The sequence below is a fragment of the Tamandua tetradactyla genome, chromosome 1, assembly GCF_023851605.1.
Source record: "Tamandua tetradactyla isolate mTamTet1 chromosome 1, mTamTet1.pri, whole genome shotgun sequence".
Lineage (NCBI taxonomy): Eukaryota > Metazoa > Chordata > Mammalia > Pilosa > Myrmecophagidae > Tamandua > Tamandua tetradactyla.
In genome coordinates this window covers 61,582,354-61,596,567 of record NC_135327.1, presented here as the reverse complement: position 1 = coordinate 61,596,567, position 14,214 = coordinate 61,582,354, and the positions used below count along the sequence as shown (strand labels likewise).

Genomic DNA, 14,214 nt, shown 5'->3' with positions numbered 1-14,214 from the left:
ACCAGAGGTCGCACCCCCTTCCCTGCAGGCCAGCACAGCCACGGGCCCCTGGCATCTCCACGGACTCTCCAGCCCCGGTGCTTCACACTCTTAAAAATTCTGAGGCCAGCAAAAGCATTTGTGTCATTTTATAAAAAAAAAAAAAAAAAAAAAATTCGGAGGGTTTCTTGTCGGGGTGGGGGTTGGGGGGTGGAAGGGGAAACCACCTCACAGCACCCCGTGTGGATGCACGAGAGGCCCGGGGCTCACAGCAGGGTAAATGCTCACGGAGAGTGTACCGGGAGGGTGCAGGACTGGAGCCAGGCACAACAAGGCCACACAAGGACCTGAACCACTTAGACGAAACCAAGTTAAACCACAAAAACGAAAAGAGGCGCTGCTTCAGTTTGGATTCTGTGTCTCTGTGGATGGACGTAGCCTTGGTTTAGCAGAGGCAGAAACGACTTCAAGAGGCAAATGAGGGTGGAAAAATCAAAACTGAAAATTCTTCAACTAAGCGTTGACGTAGTTTTTTCTTCCACCTGATATTACATCAAAGCCGTGAAACCCCAGCAGGGGCAGCCTTGCCAGTGTCCCCAGGCCAGCAGCTGGGGGCCTGTGGGATAGGAAAGAACAGCCGGTGACCAGGAGGTTGGGGGGGGGGAGCTGGGGAAGTGGAGGGATGGGGTGGGGGTGGCAGACGGAGGTCACACTGGGGCAGGCCAGGCCATGGGTGCTGGCCTTGCGCCCAGAAGCCCTGAGCTTTCACTATCCAGCAGCAGAGCGAGCGCGTCGGTCTGAGACTGGGCTTCCTCGCGCTCTCAGCCTGGCCACTCCAGGTTCCCTGTCGGTAATTTCTGGGTTCCCAATTTCAAGGCCCTGTTTTTGCCCAAAGAAAACTTTGGTAAAGTCGATGTGTGAGAACTGGAAACTCCAGCACTCAAGCCGACCATGCCACTGGTGGTTGACCACTGACCGGCCGTTCAAGCCCTGGGCTCTGGGGTGCCCAGCAGCATGTCCACGTTGGATGAACCCCAAGGCCAGGCCCCCAGTGAGGGCTGCCGCACCTCAGGTCAGGGGCCACCAGAGAAGTCCTACCCTGAGAACCCACCAGCCTCATGGGTGGGGGGCCGCGTGCACGTGGGGAGGGCCGCTACCAACCCTGCCCGGCCTCTGCTGCTGCTGTCTGTGGGCCAGGGCTCACCCACCCACAACGCCAGGCCCCCACCCAGCAAGGAGAACTCAGAGGCCAAGAGCCCACCACCAGGCAGAGTGGGGGCTCCGTGGAGGTCCCGAGGCCATGCTGTGAGGGCAGGGCTGTGTCCGAGAGACCCTGCCCGTGCACACCCTCCCGCCATGTGGCCGGAGAATGGGAATTTTCCAGGAGACAAGATGGAGACGAGGAGAGGACACAGTAGCTCTGCCAGAGCCCTTCAACCAAATTGAAACCATCATGTGAGAAGCCAAGCATGAGGCGAGGGGCCCTGGCTGGCTCGTTTGCGGGCAGCTGAGGCCGCATGGCACATCCACCCGCCCTGTCACCCAGAAGCAAAGCCACCCCCGGCCACCTCTGACCCGCACTCTTGCCCCTCCTCCAGAGGGTACCGCCCTCCAGCGACCCAGGCCCAGGCAGGGGCCTGAATGGAGCTCCCAGCCTGGCCAGCACGCTCCCGACAGCTCCTTGACACCCTATTCCTGAGGGAGCCCCAGACGCCGCGACCACAGGCATCCCACCATGCTGGAAAGCCTCGTCCTTCTCCAAGCTAAATGGCCATTGCAGGTGCCTCCGGGGGATTAACCTTCCCTCTGACTTCCTTTCCTTTCCATCTGGTGAAAATAACATTGCTTTTTTTTTTCAAGTGCAGATTTAAAAATGAGAGAGAGCTGGGATGGTGAGTAAAGCCCGGCTTCCCACAAGCCAAGGGCAGGCTCGTGGCTGAGCTGATGGGGCCAGGCCTGCACCAGGTGTCCATGAAAATGAAAGGGAGAAAGGGGAGACTGCAGTGATGCTCTGACACACTAGTCTGTTCTCTCTGAAGTAGGTTTGGTGAGAACCTGAAATTTTAAACATTCTAATTTAGGTGAGAATGCCTTTCTCTCATTTTTGTTTTGAGTTTTTTAAGTGACATTTGGTGGAACTTGGCCATCCATTAAAGACAGAAAATATGCCGAGAGCCTCGGGACATGGCTGAGGCCACAAATAGCATGTTCTACACTCCCCCCCCCCCCAAACTCCTCTGCAGGCCTGTGGGAGGGGGAGGGACAAGGCCAGGTGGAGTGGCCCTCGGCAGCCCTGGGGCTCGGGGAGGGGAAGCCCCTGGGAGCAGCGCCTGTGGGCAGCACTCTCTTTTCTTCTGGGAAACGGAGCACGTTGGGAGCTGATTAACCTCCTAATGATGCTGCTTCTCAAAGACCATTTTCCTGTAAATGCCACAAAAATCCCGTTAAAATGACATCTGTAGACAACAAGCTTCTGGTTTATTCACGAGCAAGTTCACAAGGAAAGGGCACATCAGTGAGGCTTTAGGCTGAGGATGGCAGCCCGGCCACGGGCAACACCGTGTCCTTCCACGGCACCGCAGTCAAATACAAACCTCAGGGCCAAGCTCAGGCGACCCCAGGCCAGTCCACCTCCCGCTGCCCAGCTGGCTTCTCCCTTGGGAAGCCAGCCCTCCCGTCCTCGCTGCCCAGGGGCGGGTAAGCCCCCATGGCTCCCTCTTTCAAAGCAGCCGTGGGAGGAGGAGCTGGGCTGTACAGCAAACTCCAGTTTTGCAGACACCAGCATCGGCAGCATGGCCTCAATCCTTCCCTGCCCCACGTGCTCCCACCACACAGGCCAGCATGTCCTCATCTGCACATTTAGTGACCCCCCAGGAAGGAGGAGGTCAACAGAGCTTGGGAGTAGGGAGTGCTCTGGGCAGTCCCAAGGAGGCGCCCACCACTCCTGACACACCACAGCTGGTCCCTACCTCCCCACCTAGGCCAGCCTCTGCTGCACGTCGGCTGCCTGGAGCCAGCATCCCCACTCCACCCCCTCAGCTGTCTCCTGAACCCCTTCAGCTGGACCTCATAAATGCCAATGTGATCTTGGGACAGAGCGATTGTGTAACTGCCGTGACCTCTGTCCACTGAGCAGGGTCACCTTGGAGGCAGCCCTCCTCCCTGGGGCACTGGAGGCATTTGGGGCGATGAGTGACTCCTGCCTTTCCAGAACCTTCCTTGAGGCCCAGGAGCCTGGTTCTGAGCCGTGGGCCATGCCCCTGGCTATGCTAAACATGGCATCTGAGCTTCAGGGTCCAAGGAGGCCAGGATGGAAAGGCCTCTCTGTCCAAGTCTCTGTGGCTCCTGCCCAGCTTTGGGATTAAAGAGCATCCCACAAAGGGACCCCTGCTGGTTCGAGTGGCCTGCACAGTGCCCAGGGCTGGGGGACATTCTAAGGACATGGAGCAGAAGAATTCTTGAGGCTACAAGAAAACAGTCTCTGATATGGCCTCCTCTGCACAACCAGAGGGGCATTGGGGGGGGCAGGGGGGAGGTGGGGAGGGGCCAGGACGCTGGAGTCTGCCCTCCTGCCCTTTTGTTTACCATTAATTAGCCGGCCACACGGCCAGGGAGCCCAGGGCAGGGCCCCCCAAGTGTGGGTCCTGGGACCCAGCAGCTGGTGAGGGTCGCTCAGCCCCCTCCGGGCCAGAGAGCAGTCAGGGCGGGTTCAGCCAGAGTCTTGGGAGGGAGGCATCCATGTGCAGCACCTTGCCCAGCTGCCTGCCTGCCTCCCACCAGCTGTCCAGGTCTGCCCCTCAAGTCGTGGCCTCAAGTTCCTCCAGGATCTCATTAAACCCCCAGGGAGAAACTTCCCCCCCCCCCCCCGCAAAAAAAATGCCAGCTGCAGTCCTCACCGTTGCCCAGCACTGCCCAACAAGACAAGCCCTGGGGGCAGCGGCGGGTGGGGACCTCAGGCTGCCCAGCACCTAGCTGCCCGCAGAAGTGACTGAGGACATGACGCCCATGGCCTGGGGCACGCTGGTCCCGAAAAACGGCTCGGATGTACTTCTCAGCAAACCCTGATTTCTCATTTCCAATGTGAGAACGCAGTGACATCAACACCACAGGAGCCCAGACTCGACCCCACAGTCACAGAAGATGAAAAGGAGCTGAGAGCATCCGCCGAGGGTCCAACCAGCGCCCCTATCCTGCCGACACGCATCAGACGTGGTCCCCTAAGTTTGGAAACAGGTGAAACAGGTAAAACGCCCGTGTGCAGGTCAGCCGCGCGAGTAAAGGCCCGAGCCCAGCCGGCTGTCCCCGCGTGCAGCCGTCGCCCCACGGCCACGGACGCATCTGCTCTTCCTCATCCAGAAACACCCACAAAGTTTCCCGCCTCGGTACCGGCCTTTCTCAGCTGAACGTCTTCTGTCAGACACAGAACATGTCCGCGAGAATCTCACGGAGGCCGAGAGCACGCGGGGAGGGGCAGGGCAGGGGAGGGAAGCAGGGCCGCGCACTGAGGAGAAAGCTGGTGCCCCCGCACTCCCGGAGCAGCCCCAGCCCCTCTCTGCCTGCCGGGGAAGCCTCCGTCTGAGGCGCTGCCGGGCGCTCTCTCCCCGGCCGGTCCAAGGTGAAAAGCCGGGCGCTGGCTTCTGCCTTTGTCAGCGAAAGAACATAATATTGACTTACCTTTCCCCACAGCTATTGTCTGACGACTTTCAGAATGACATCACGGAAAAGCAATCATGAAATTTACATGGGGTGCGGGCTGCGCGGGGAGCAGCTGCCCTCGCAGCGGTCACATGTGGGGACGACCGTGTGCGGGTTTCAATTAAGTCTCTTCTCCCGTCAGTATGCGAACTCCTAAGCCAGCTCCGGCGACGTCTCATTTACTTAATGACCGCTCTCATTAGCGCCGCGGCACCGGCTGGCGAGGAGGCTCCTTTGTAAATACGCTACCCATGAACCCTCGGGGCTCCAATATATCTGTTTACTCTCCGAGGTGAAATAAATTTACAGTAGAGCATCAAAAAGATGGATCTGCTGACTTGGGGAGCGAGCGGCACCCGGCCCGCGGAAGCCTGACCTCCCTGTTCTCAGCCTAGCCGACAGGCGGTGCCTGCGTTTGCCCGTACGGATTCATAATTTATATGCAGTATGATTGGGGGTTCTTTTATGCAAAACACACAAAAGGGCAAAGAAGGTTGCAATCGCCATCCTCACCCCCCTCGGCTTCCTCCGCCAGTGGTACAGTCCAATAATTCCTAATAGCAGCCGCCCAGAACGGCAGATGCCCGGTGAGCGCAGCACAAGTGCTTCACAATATTTATTGGTGGCTGGGAACATGCCGCGGAGAAGTTATTTCCCTGATGAACCGGCAGCATTACATGTTGGCTCATCTGAATATTCAAGTGCTGTGACTTCAGTAGGTATGTATTTTTGTTAAGTGTGTAAAAGGCCACGGGCAACAAAAAAGACACACAAAGTATAGATCAGGAAAAGGCACTGTTCTTTTCCTACTTTCCTTTTCTATTTTAATTTTTAAAACAACAAACTCCTGTCAAAGAGATCATAGAGACCCCCTCCCGCACAAATATGCACCCTTAGAGCCTAGGACCCATCCTGTCAGAAGAAGCGCTTCGCTCAAGTTTTCTCTTCTGTCTTTTCCCAAGTCCTTTTTAAACTGCCTGAAATGAATTATCCAATAAAAATCAAGAGAGAAAAATCTATAACACACACAACAGAAGCTCCCACCCACTCTTTAAGCAAACCCCACTGTCACTTTCTCATCTCAGTTTGTGATTTTTTTTCCCCAGTCAGGGATAGATGTAGGAAGTTCCTCAGGAAGAGTTCCCAAGAGCCAGGCTATTCTGTCCAAATTCCCTTTTCCTCTGACCAGGCAGTAAGGAGCTGCCCTCGCCACAGTGAGGAGGTGACCTAGCGGCAGATACCGCAAAGACGCAGGTTACCAGACAGTTCGGCAAGAATCATGGCACACAAGTTCAGTACAGAGATTCCAGCTGACAGAAAACACTATTTCTTGGTAAATTATGCAGGCACACAACTCTCCCAACTTAATTAGTAGTAAAGGGTTCAAGCCACCAAAAACATGAAAAAGACAAAACTAAAACACAAAGCTTTTGCTAAGACAGTATGTTCTGAAAATCAACAACTCCTTTTCTACGAACAGTTATTTTTAATATGCAGTGTGTGCTCTCACAACTACGTATAAACCAATGAGCTTCATCTTAAAAGCAAGCATATTATATCTTCATGCACACACATTATTCTCAACAAATAAAACACAAAATGCACACAGGGCAATCTTGTAAATTGAGCAAGAAGAAATTAGCTCAAACCCACACTGGTCAAACTTGAGATGAAATACCAATTAGCCAAATGAAAACAGTTGAAGCTCCTACAATGGCTGCCTACCATTTCTTATTCTTCCATAAGCTCACATCCATTAGCATAAAAGGGCATACTCAGTTGAGAGCACTCCTGAAAAGCCATCTTCTATCTCCTCTGGACATGTGGTGAGTGCTAGGATATTTTACATCCCAAACCTTTGGCATTCAGAAATTCGATTAAACCCTTATCGGCAAGCTGCAGGCTCAGGGCAGCCCAAGCTCCATTGTTCCACCTCAAAGATAGAATCAAAGGGAGGGTCGTTGCTGAATCAGCCTTATTCCCCAACAATAGCCTATGTTTTGTGAAAGCTGTTCAATCCAGACATGTAACCATCAAACTTAAGAAACAACAACAAAACAGAGGAATCCATGGGAAGAAATCAATATATGAACAAAAAGACCTTGTGTGGCATAATTATTTTTCCAGGTAACAGAAATTATATTTGCACAAGCTTAAGTCCTTCAGCATTTGACATTTTCCCCTCTTGAATAGCATGGCCTTCCTAAGATGAGAAGCTCTGGCAGCTGGAGACGGCACCTCTAGAGCCACCTGAGCGTCCACAGGGCACTTGGCAACTTCAAATCAGAATCTGTCACAGAGCTGCCACGGATAGTTAAAACTGCAGGAACCGGTTCAGAAGAGGGATTTTGATGAGTAAAGGTTCAAAACATTTAGCTGAACAGTCAAAAAAAACAAAGGAACAAGTGTGGGGCGGAGAAGGACTTTTCCGCCGTCCCTGAAACCTGCCGACTTCTCTCCAGACCCTGGGCTGGAGTAGCGGACAGCACGGTCAGCACTCTGGACAGCGTCCTCCCCGCAGCCGGGCCCTTTGTTCACATCTGAACGGGTCTCTAAACTCTAGACGGGGAGAGACAATTCCACACCCAAGGCTCCCAAACAAACAGATACCTGCCTGGAAGGGGCAATAGCAACTTGTGATATAAAACTCTTATGGGGGTAAGAAAATGGTCAGGATGTTTAAAATCATTAACTATTTTCTTTTCTATAACTAAGCATGGAATAGATTGTTCCTTTGAGTTTTACTTCATGAAAATCTATTGAGTGCTGCATGTGACTTTTTAATTTTAAGTTTGGGAAGTTCCACAGGGAAATAACTTCTGTCTGTTTGGTGGGTCCTTGTATTCCGGGAAGGGGAGGGGGGGGTGCAGTGCAAGACACGACCCGCGGCTGCAGCCAGGCGCTCTGAGGAAGTGCTTTGTGCGAATCGGGGGAGAGGCGTAATGGCCGCTTAGCTGGCAAGATCATTACAAATGAAGGATAATTACTTGTGCAAATCTGCACGCAGACATTCCAAGTGTCAATTCATTTGCTTTATAAAAACTCTTTCAAGTAATTTTGGTCTAAACTTTCTGCATTTGTAATTGGCACCACCTTGTCCGGTGACCAGCTGGGGGTGAGGGTTTTCTTGTTCCCTCTGAAAGCCCCCTGCAGATGGGCGCCTGCCTTAGCGCCGCAGACGACAATTAGGGCGGTGTGTGCAGGAGAGGCGGTCAGCATTAATATTGCATGCAGCAGCTGAGGGTGGGGGTTGCTGCCCCAGGCAGCCCTGGCAGATGGAGCAAACAAAACGCAGAGCCACTTTTGCCTTCACTTTGGGCTGACTTTGTGTGCCTGTTTTACACTCTCCTTCAGGCTCACACACATTTTCACCCAGGTTGCAGACCTCTCACCCTCTCCTCTCTCGCACACACTCCCTGGGTCATACTGTGAGATGGTTTCACGCTGACACATCGGACACAGGCCCTTTCGTCTGACACTGCGTGAACACACGGACACATACACGAGCTGTTGCTCAAACACACCGGCTCTTGGTGAGGGGTTCCGGGGACAGCAATGCCTTCAGGAGGGAAGTGCTGGCCACCCCCCAAGAGGAAGGCGTGAAGACATGCATCCCTCTCCCACCCCATGCCTTCCCGGTGGCCCAGGGCCAGCAGAGCGCACAGCCCATCCCACCCCTCGCAAGCCCACCCTGGACAGGCCCTGGGCAGTGGGTCACATGGCCAGCTGGCGGGGCTGTGCCCAGCATCCTTCAAGGGGCCCTAGCCTTGCTGTCACCTCCTTGGCTGCCCAGGGCGCTGAAAGTGGGGACACAGCCAGTGGCCCCTGCAGCCTCGCGGCAGCAGCACACCACCACAGGGTGATCTACGCACCCAGGAAGGCCCCGCAAGAAGTCATCCTCGCCGGCACCCAAATCTTCATGTGGAAAAGTTGCCACACAAACTTGTGGGTCCTGGAGTCCTGGGGCCCCTTCTGCCTCCAGCAGAACAGGGGTGGGAGTGGGAAAGCCAGACAGAGGACGCTGCAGCCAATGGGGTTCATGGGTTTCAGACAATGGCTCCAGCCCCCGCCCCTCACAGGAGACCAGGCCAGCCCCTCCCTGAGCTCCTTCTCGCCGGGATGGAGGGAGATCCCAGCCTGCTGGTGATGCTGGTGAATCCCACATGTTGCCCCTTTCCACATTCTCACCCCACCCAGTAATCCGAGCTTTGGGTGCTGGGTCAAGGGAGTGGGCAGTGTTGGTAGAACCAGACCCCAGGGAGCAGGGGCCATGGGTGAGGGGTCAGCACCAGGTTAGGTCCAGAGCTGGTGAGGGACCAGACTAGGGAGCGATCGGTTCTACAGGGACTTTGGCCTCCACCAACAAGACACACCCCCACAGAAAGGGTAAATAACTGAGCAATGTCCACTGCCACCACCCGTCCCAGGGCAGAAAACTTGGAGAAAAGGCTGGGAGAGGTGTAGAGAGAGGGTAATTCCAGGAACCGGAACAGTTTCAACCTCCTATGGAACCAAGACCCTGCAGGCAGAGTCTGGGCATACAAGAGAGAGGGGCAGAAGGAGCTGGCACTGACCAGGAAGAGCTTTGGTTTGGACCTTGCATCAACTCATCCAGATCAGGATGGGGAGGTGGGAGGTGGAAGTGGAGGTGAAGGTGGGAAGTGAGAAGTGGAGGTGGAGATAGAGGTGGGAAGTGAGAGGTGAAGATAGAGGTGGAGGTGGAGGTGGGAAATGGAGGTGGAGGTGAAGGTGGGAAGTAAGAGGTGTAGGTGAAGGTAGAGGTAGAGGTGGAAGTGGAGGTGGGAAGTGAGAGGTGGAGATGGGAAATGGAGGTGGAGGTGGAGGCGGAGGCAGAGGTGGGAGAGGTATGAAACAAGGACCTTACTTGGAAGATTAGAGTCTTATCAAGCAGTGTCTGTGACCCTTCGCTGCCACAGGAGACTTTTGGATCAATAAGCTTGGCCATGTGGTCACCCAGTTTCACGCTTCCTGCCCACTTACCAGCTTCCTGTGCTGAATGGAAGAAATACACACCCTGAGAACCAGGACCCAGTAAACTCACCGCCCCAGAGCCCCCCACCCCCTTCTGCCCGCAGCAGGGCGTGTGGCTGGGAGCAGCTTCCTGGGCTCCCCTGGGCTCCCTCACTGACAGCCCAGGGCTTTGCAGGCTGACACGACGCTGTCCACCGTGTCAACCTGGCACCGACCAGCCTGCAGGTACCCTGGACCTCAGGTTCCTTAGCTCCACTCTGAAGCTTTGGGTGGGGGCTTTTGGGTGAGGGGTGTTTCCCCCGGGCACCATTGGGTCTGCAGCCTCCCTGCATCCCCCCCACAGGAGCGTCAGAGAGGGGTCTCAGCCCAGAGTCAGGAAGGACCCAGAAGTGATCCTTGCAAGCATGCAAAGGGGCGTGGTCTGGGCAAGCTGTTTTCTGAGGTCAGCCACGCCAGGGCAGGGGGCCGTGATGCGAGGTCATCCACCTAGGCTCTGAGCCAGCTTGGTCCTAGGACAGGATGGCACCGGGGTCACGGCCCTCCATGGGATCCTGGCATCCGTGGGCAGCTCATGGCAGATTCAGCAATGGCTCAGCCCTTTCTGCAGGGCGTGAGCCCCGAAGAACAAGGAAGGAGGCCACCGCCAGAATAGCAGGACACTCACTGCACAGCCCAGGGAGACAGAGCTCATCCTGCAGCATGTGCAATCTAGGTCAGACTGAAGGAGGGACTGGCAGCAGCCCAGGCAGCGGTTTGCATCCTCACAGACCACAGCTGGCCTCAGGCAGGGCAGGGACAGGCCGGGGCCGGGAGTGGGCTACAGGAGGGGAGAAGAGAGTCTGTGCAGGGCCCAGGATACAACCTCAGCCTCGTAGCAGTGGGGGGTGGGGGCATGTGGTCCCAACAGGACACTGACCCAGATGGCGTGTGTGAGAGGGACACAACCTGGGAAAAGGCCTCTGGCCAGAAGGCAGCACCCCAGAGGAGCTCCGGGGGTAAGATTGGACCTTGCGGGGGGGGGGGGGGGGGGCTCATGCAGCCAGCTGGGGGCATGCTTGTATCCGGTATTGAGGGAACCCAGGGGCTGGGCAAGGACACAGGGGTGCCTGATGGTTTTGGGGGTCCCCAGAAGGCTGGGACTTCAGGACTGAGAGGTGGGGAAGAGAACTAAGTGAAATGAGATGAGCCAGGCAACGAGTGAACAAAGCACAGGCACAGGCACACGTGTGACAGACAGAGGCAGGATGGGGCAGACCAGGATACCGAGGGAAAAAGAAGGAGCTGCAGGGGAGACAGGCAGAACTCCAGGGCCTCAGGGAGCAGGTCGTGGGGGTACCCCAAGATTTCGCTGTCACCGAGAACCCCCAGCATCACTGCGCACGCACACGCATATGAACAGAGGGACGGCCGCGCTGCTCCAGGCTCTACGTAAATGACTTTGGAACTGTCCCCAGAGCAGATGGCCTTGCTGATACGGCCACCAGGTGACCAGAGAGAGGAGGGGCCCTAGGCAGCCGTCCGGCAGGCCTGGCTGGCAAGTATCCTGAGGAGGGGGATGCAGGGAGGCTGCAGACCTAGTGGCACCCGAGGGGAAACACCCCTCACCTGAAAGCCCCCACCCAAGGCTTCAGAGTGGAGCTAAGGAAGCCTGAGGTCCAGGGTACCCCTAGGCTGGTCGGTCAGGGGAGCCACCTGCTGGGGCTCTGCCCCAAGATGCCAGGGCAGGAGCTTGGACAACTGATCCCTAGGTGTTAGGGGCAGTGCCCGGCTGCTCCCAGCCCCCACACCATGGCAAGGGGTAGAGGAGAGCCTGGCCCTGAGCATGGAAGCCTTGAGGAAGGTCTACGTTCGCCACACCACCCTCCCCTCCAACAGCCCCCAACCCTGTGGGGCCTTCCCCACTTGGGGCTCGGTCCAGGCCAGGAGAAGTCACCCGGGGGGTACCCGCATGTGCAGGGCTCCCCCACCTCCTTGAAAAGCTAACAGGGTGTCCCCTCCCCCACGCAGAATGATTTAGACGGGTGAGGGGCCACAGAGGGACTGCAGGGGTGCCTCCTTCATGGGGAAGCACAGCTCAGGGATGCTCCCGGTGAGGAGGGGGCCAGAGGCGGCAGATGGGAGCATGAGCAAAGCTGCAGGGACAGCAGGAGGCAGCTGAGATGCCTGAAGGCCATGTCCACTGGATGGCCACAGAGGACATGGAGCAGGAGTCCTTAGGGCCTCAGCCTGGTCATCTGGGACTGCCCAACTGACCAGGGTGCCTGAACCAGGTCAGACCTCACAGCTCTACCCAGGACCCCAGGCCCCACTGTCCCCTGGACCCCAACCCAATTCAAGCACCAAGTGTCTCCCCAAGGCAGACACTGGGGTACTGCAGGGCCCAGGCCCCCCACTCACCACACACGTGCACGCAGACAGCCTCGTCAGCTCCCCACCCCAGGAGCCCAGAAGGGTGGGGTGGGGAAGAGGCTGCAGGAAAAGTCCCACTCTCTATGTACCCAGACCCTGCCTTGCCCACTGTCCACAAACAGGCCCCTACAGCCTCAGTTCCTCCTTACACCATCCACACAGGCAGCTTGCCAATTGTCAGACAAGGACCCGAGGCTATGATGAAGCACAACTAAATTCCCAGGGGAACGAAGGGCAGATCAGAGAGTCCCCCAGACACCACTGCCCTCTCCTGGTGCAGGATCACAGCCCCAGTGGGGGTCAGGACGCCATACCCTCATGGCCATTATTGGGCCACCTGAGCACCTTTGTGCAAATGCCACGTGAGCACAGGATGGGAGCCAGAGACCTGGGGAGCTGGGAAGGGGTTGTTTCAGGGCCAAGGGCACACCCCCACCCTAGAGAGTCCCATGTCTGCCAGGGAGGTCACTAAGACCCTGGCTGGGAACACCAATTCAATAGGCTAAACCTTCGATCTTGGGGTTCGTCACTATGAAACTTTTTCCTGCAAAGGAGAAGCTAAGCCTACTTGTAATTATGCCTAAGAGTCACACCCAGAGAACCTCTTTTGTTGCTCAGATGTGGCCTTTCTCTCTAAGCAAATTCAGCAGGTGAGCTCAATGCCCTCTCTCCCTACATGGGACATGACTCCTAGGGGTATAAATCTCCCTGGTCATGTGGGACAGAAATCCCAGGATGAGCAGGGCCCTGACATCAAGTGATTTAGAAAAACTTCTTGAACAAAAGGCAGAAGAAAGAAATGAGTCAAAATAGTTTCAGTGGCTGAGAGATTTCAAGCAGAGTCAAAAGGTTATCTTGGAGGTTATTCTTACACATCATATAGATATTCATTTTTAATTTATGGTGTATTGGAGTGGCTGGAGGGAAGTACCTGAAACTGTTGAGCTGTGTTCCAGTAGCCTTTATTCTTAAAGACGGTTGTATAAAGATGTAACATTTACAATGTGACTGTGTGATTGTGAAAACCTTACATTTGAGGCTCCTTTTATCCAGGGTATGAACAGATGAGTAAAAAAGTATGGATAAAATAAATAAATAACAGGGGGACAAAAGATCAAATAAATTGGGTAAATGGAAATGCTAGAGGTCAATGAGAGGGAGAGATAAGGGGTACGGGATGTATGGATTTTTTCTTTTTTCTTTTTATTTCTTTTTCTGGAGTGATGCAAATGTTCTACAAATAATCATGGTGAATATATACAGCTATGTGATGATATTTGAGCCATTGATTGTACACCATGTATGGAACGTATGTGTATGAAGATTTCTTAATAAAAATATTTAAAGAGAAGACCCTGGCCAGCACCCAAGGCCCTGGCCTGGAGAAGGGCTGCTCAGACTCAGCCCTTTCCATAAAGCTACTGGGGCCTATGCACACAGCCACAACGTCTCATTGGAAAACCGTCAGGCCAGTTAGATCGTGGTCATGAACAGGACACCTAAGCCTAACCCTCACATGCATCAACACAAGGTCAGGCTAATATCCCCAGGTTACAGGCTCAGAAAGGTCAAAGGGCTTCCCTGAGGCCACAACCAGGTATGGCTGGGGGCAGAGCAGGTTCCAGCCCTGCTGGGATTCACAAAGTCTCATCTCCTGGTCCACATCCGCCATAACAACTTGCAGGAGGCTCAGTCACATGGCGTCCCTGTAGGACAGGACGTGCGTGAGAGCTTCCACCAGGGACCCCCATGCAGACCCCAGGGTGGAACCCACATGCACACGGGGTGGGCAATGCCAACTGACAGACATACACCCAGGTACACACCCGCATCCACACCTGGACCTGCCTGGGTGGGGGAGGGGCACAAGCACATGCACACATACACACATGCATGCACTGAAGACATGCACAGACACATGCACGAGCATGCATTGTGCATACACACATACACTCAAGCACACACACAAGATGTCCACAGACGCACACACATGCACAGACATGTGCACACACAAGCACACTCACAAACATTCATAGACACATGCACAGGCACGCACATGCATTCATGCACAGGTGTGCACAGAAGCACACACACACAGGCAGTCCTAAGACCATACAGACCCCCAGGTCTAAATCACAG

At 55.2% G+C, this 14,214-nt stretch overlaps 1 protein-coding gene across 1 annotated transcript in view; it reads right to left on the bottom strand.

Moving 5' to 3' along the window:
• The window catches only part of MYT1 (myelin transcription factor 1), a 142,772-nt gene extending 137,895 nt beyond the window's left edge, over positions 1–4,877 (bottom strand). Inside the window, exon 1 of the mRNA XM_077157179.1 lies at positions 4,654–4,877. The gene's annotated coding sequence lies outside the window, so the exon portion shown is untranslated. The remainder of the gene's footprint in view (positions 1–4,653) is intronic.
• Positions 4,878–14,214: the final 9,337 nt, after the last annotated feature.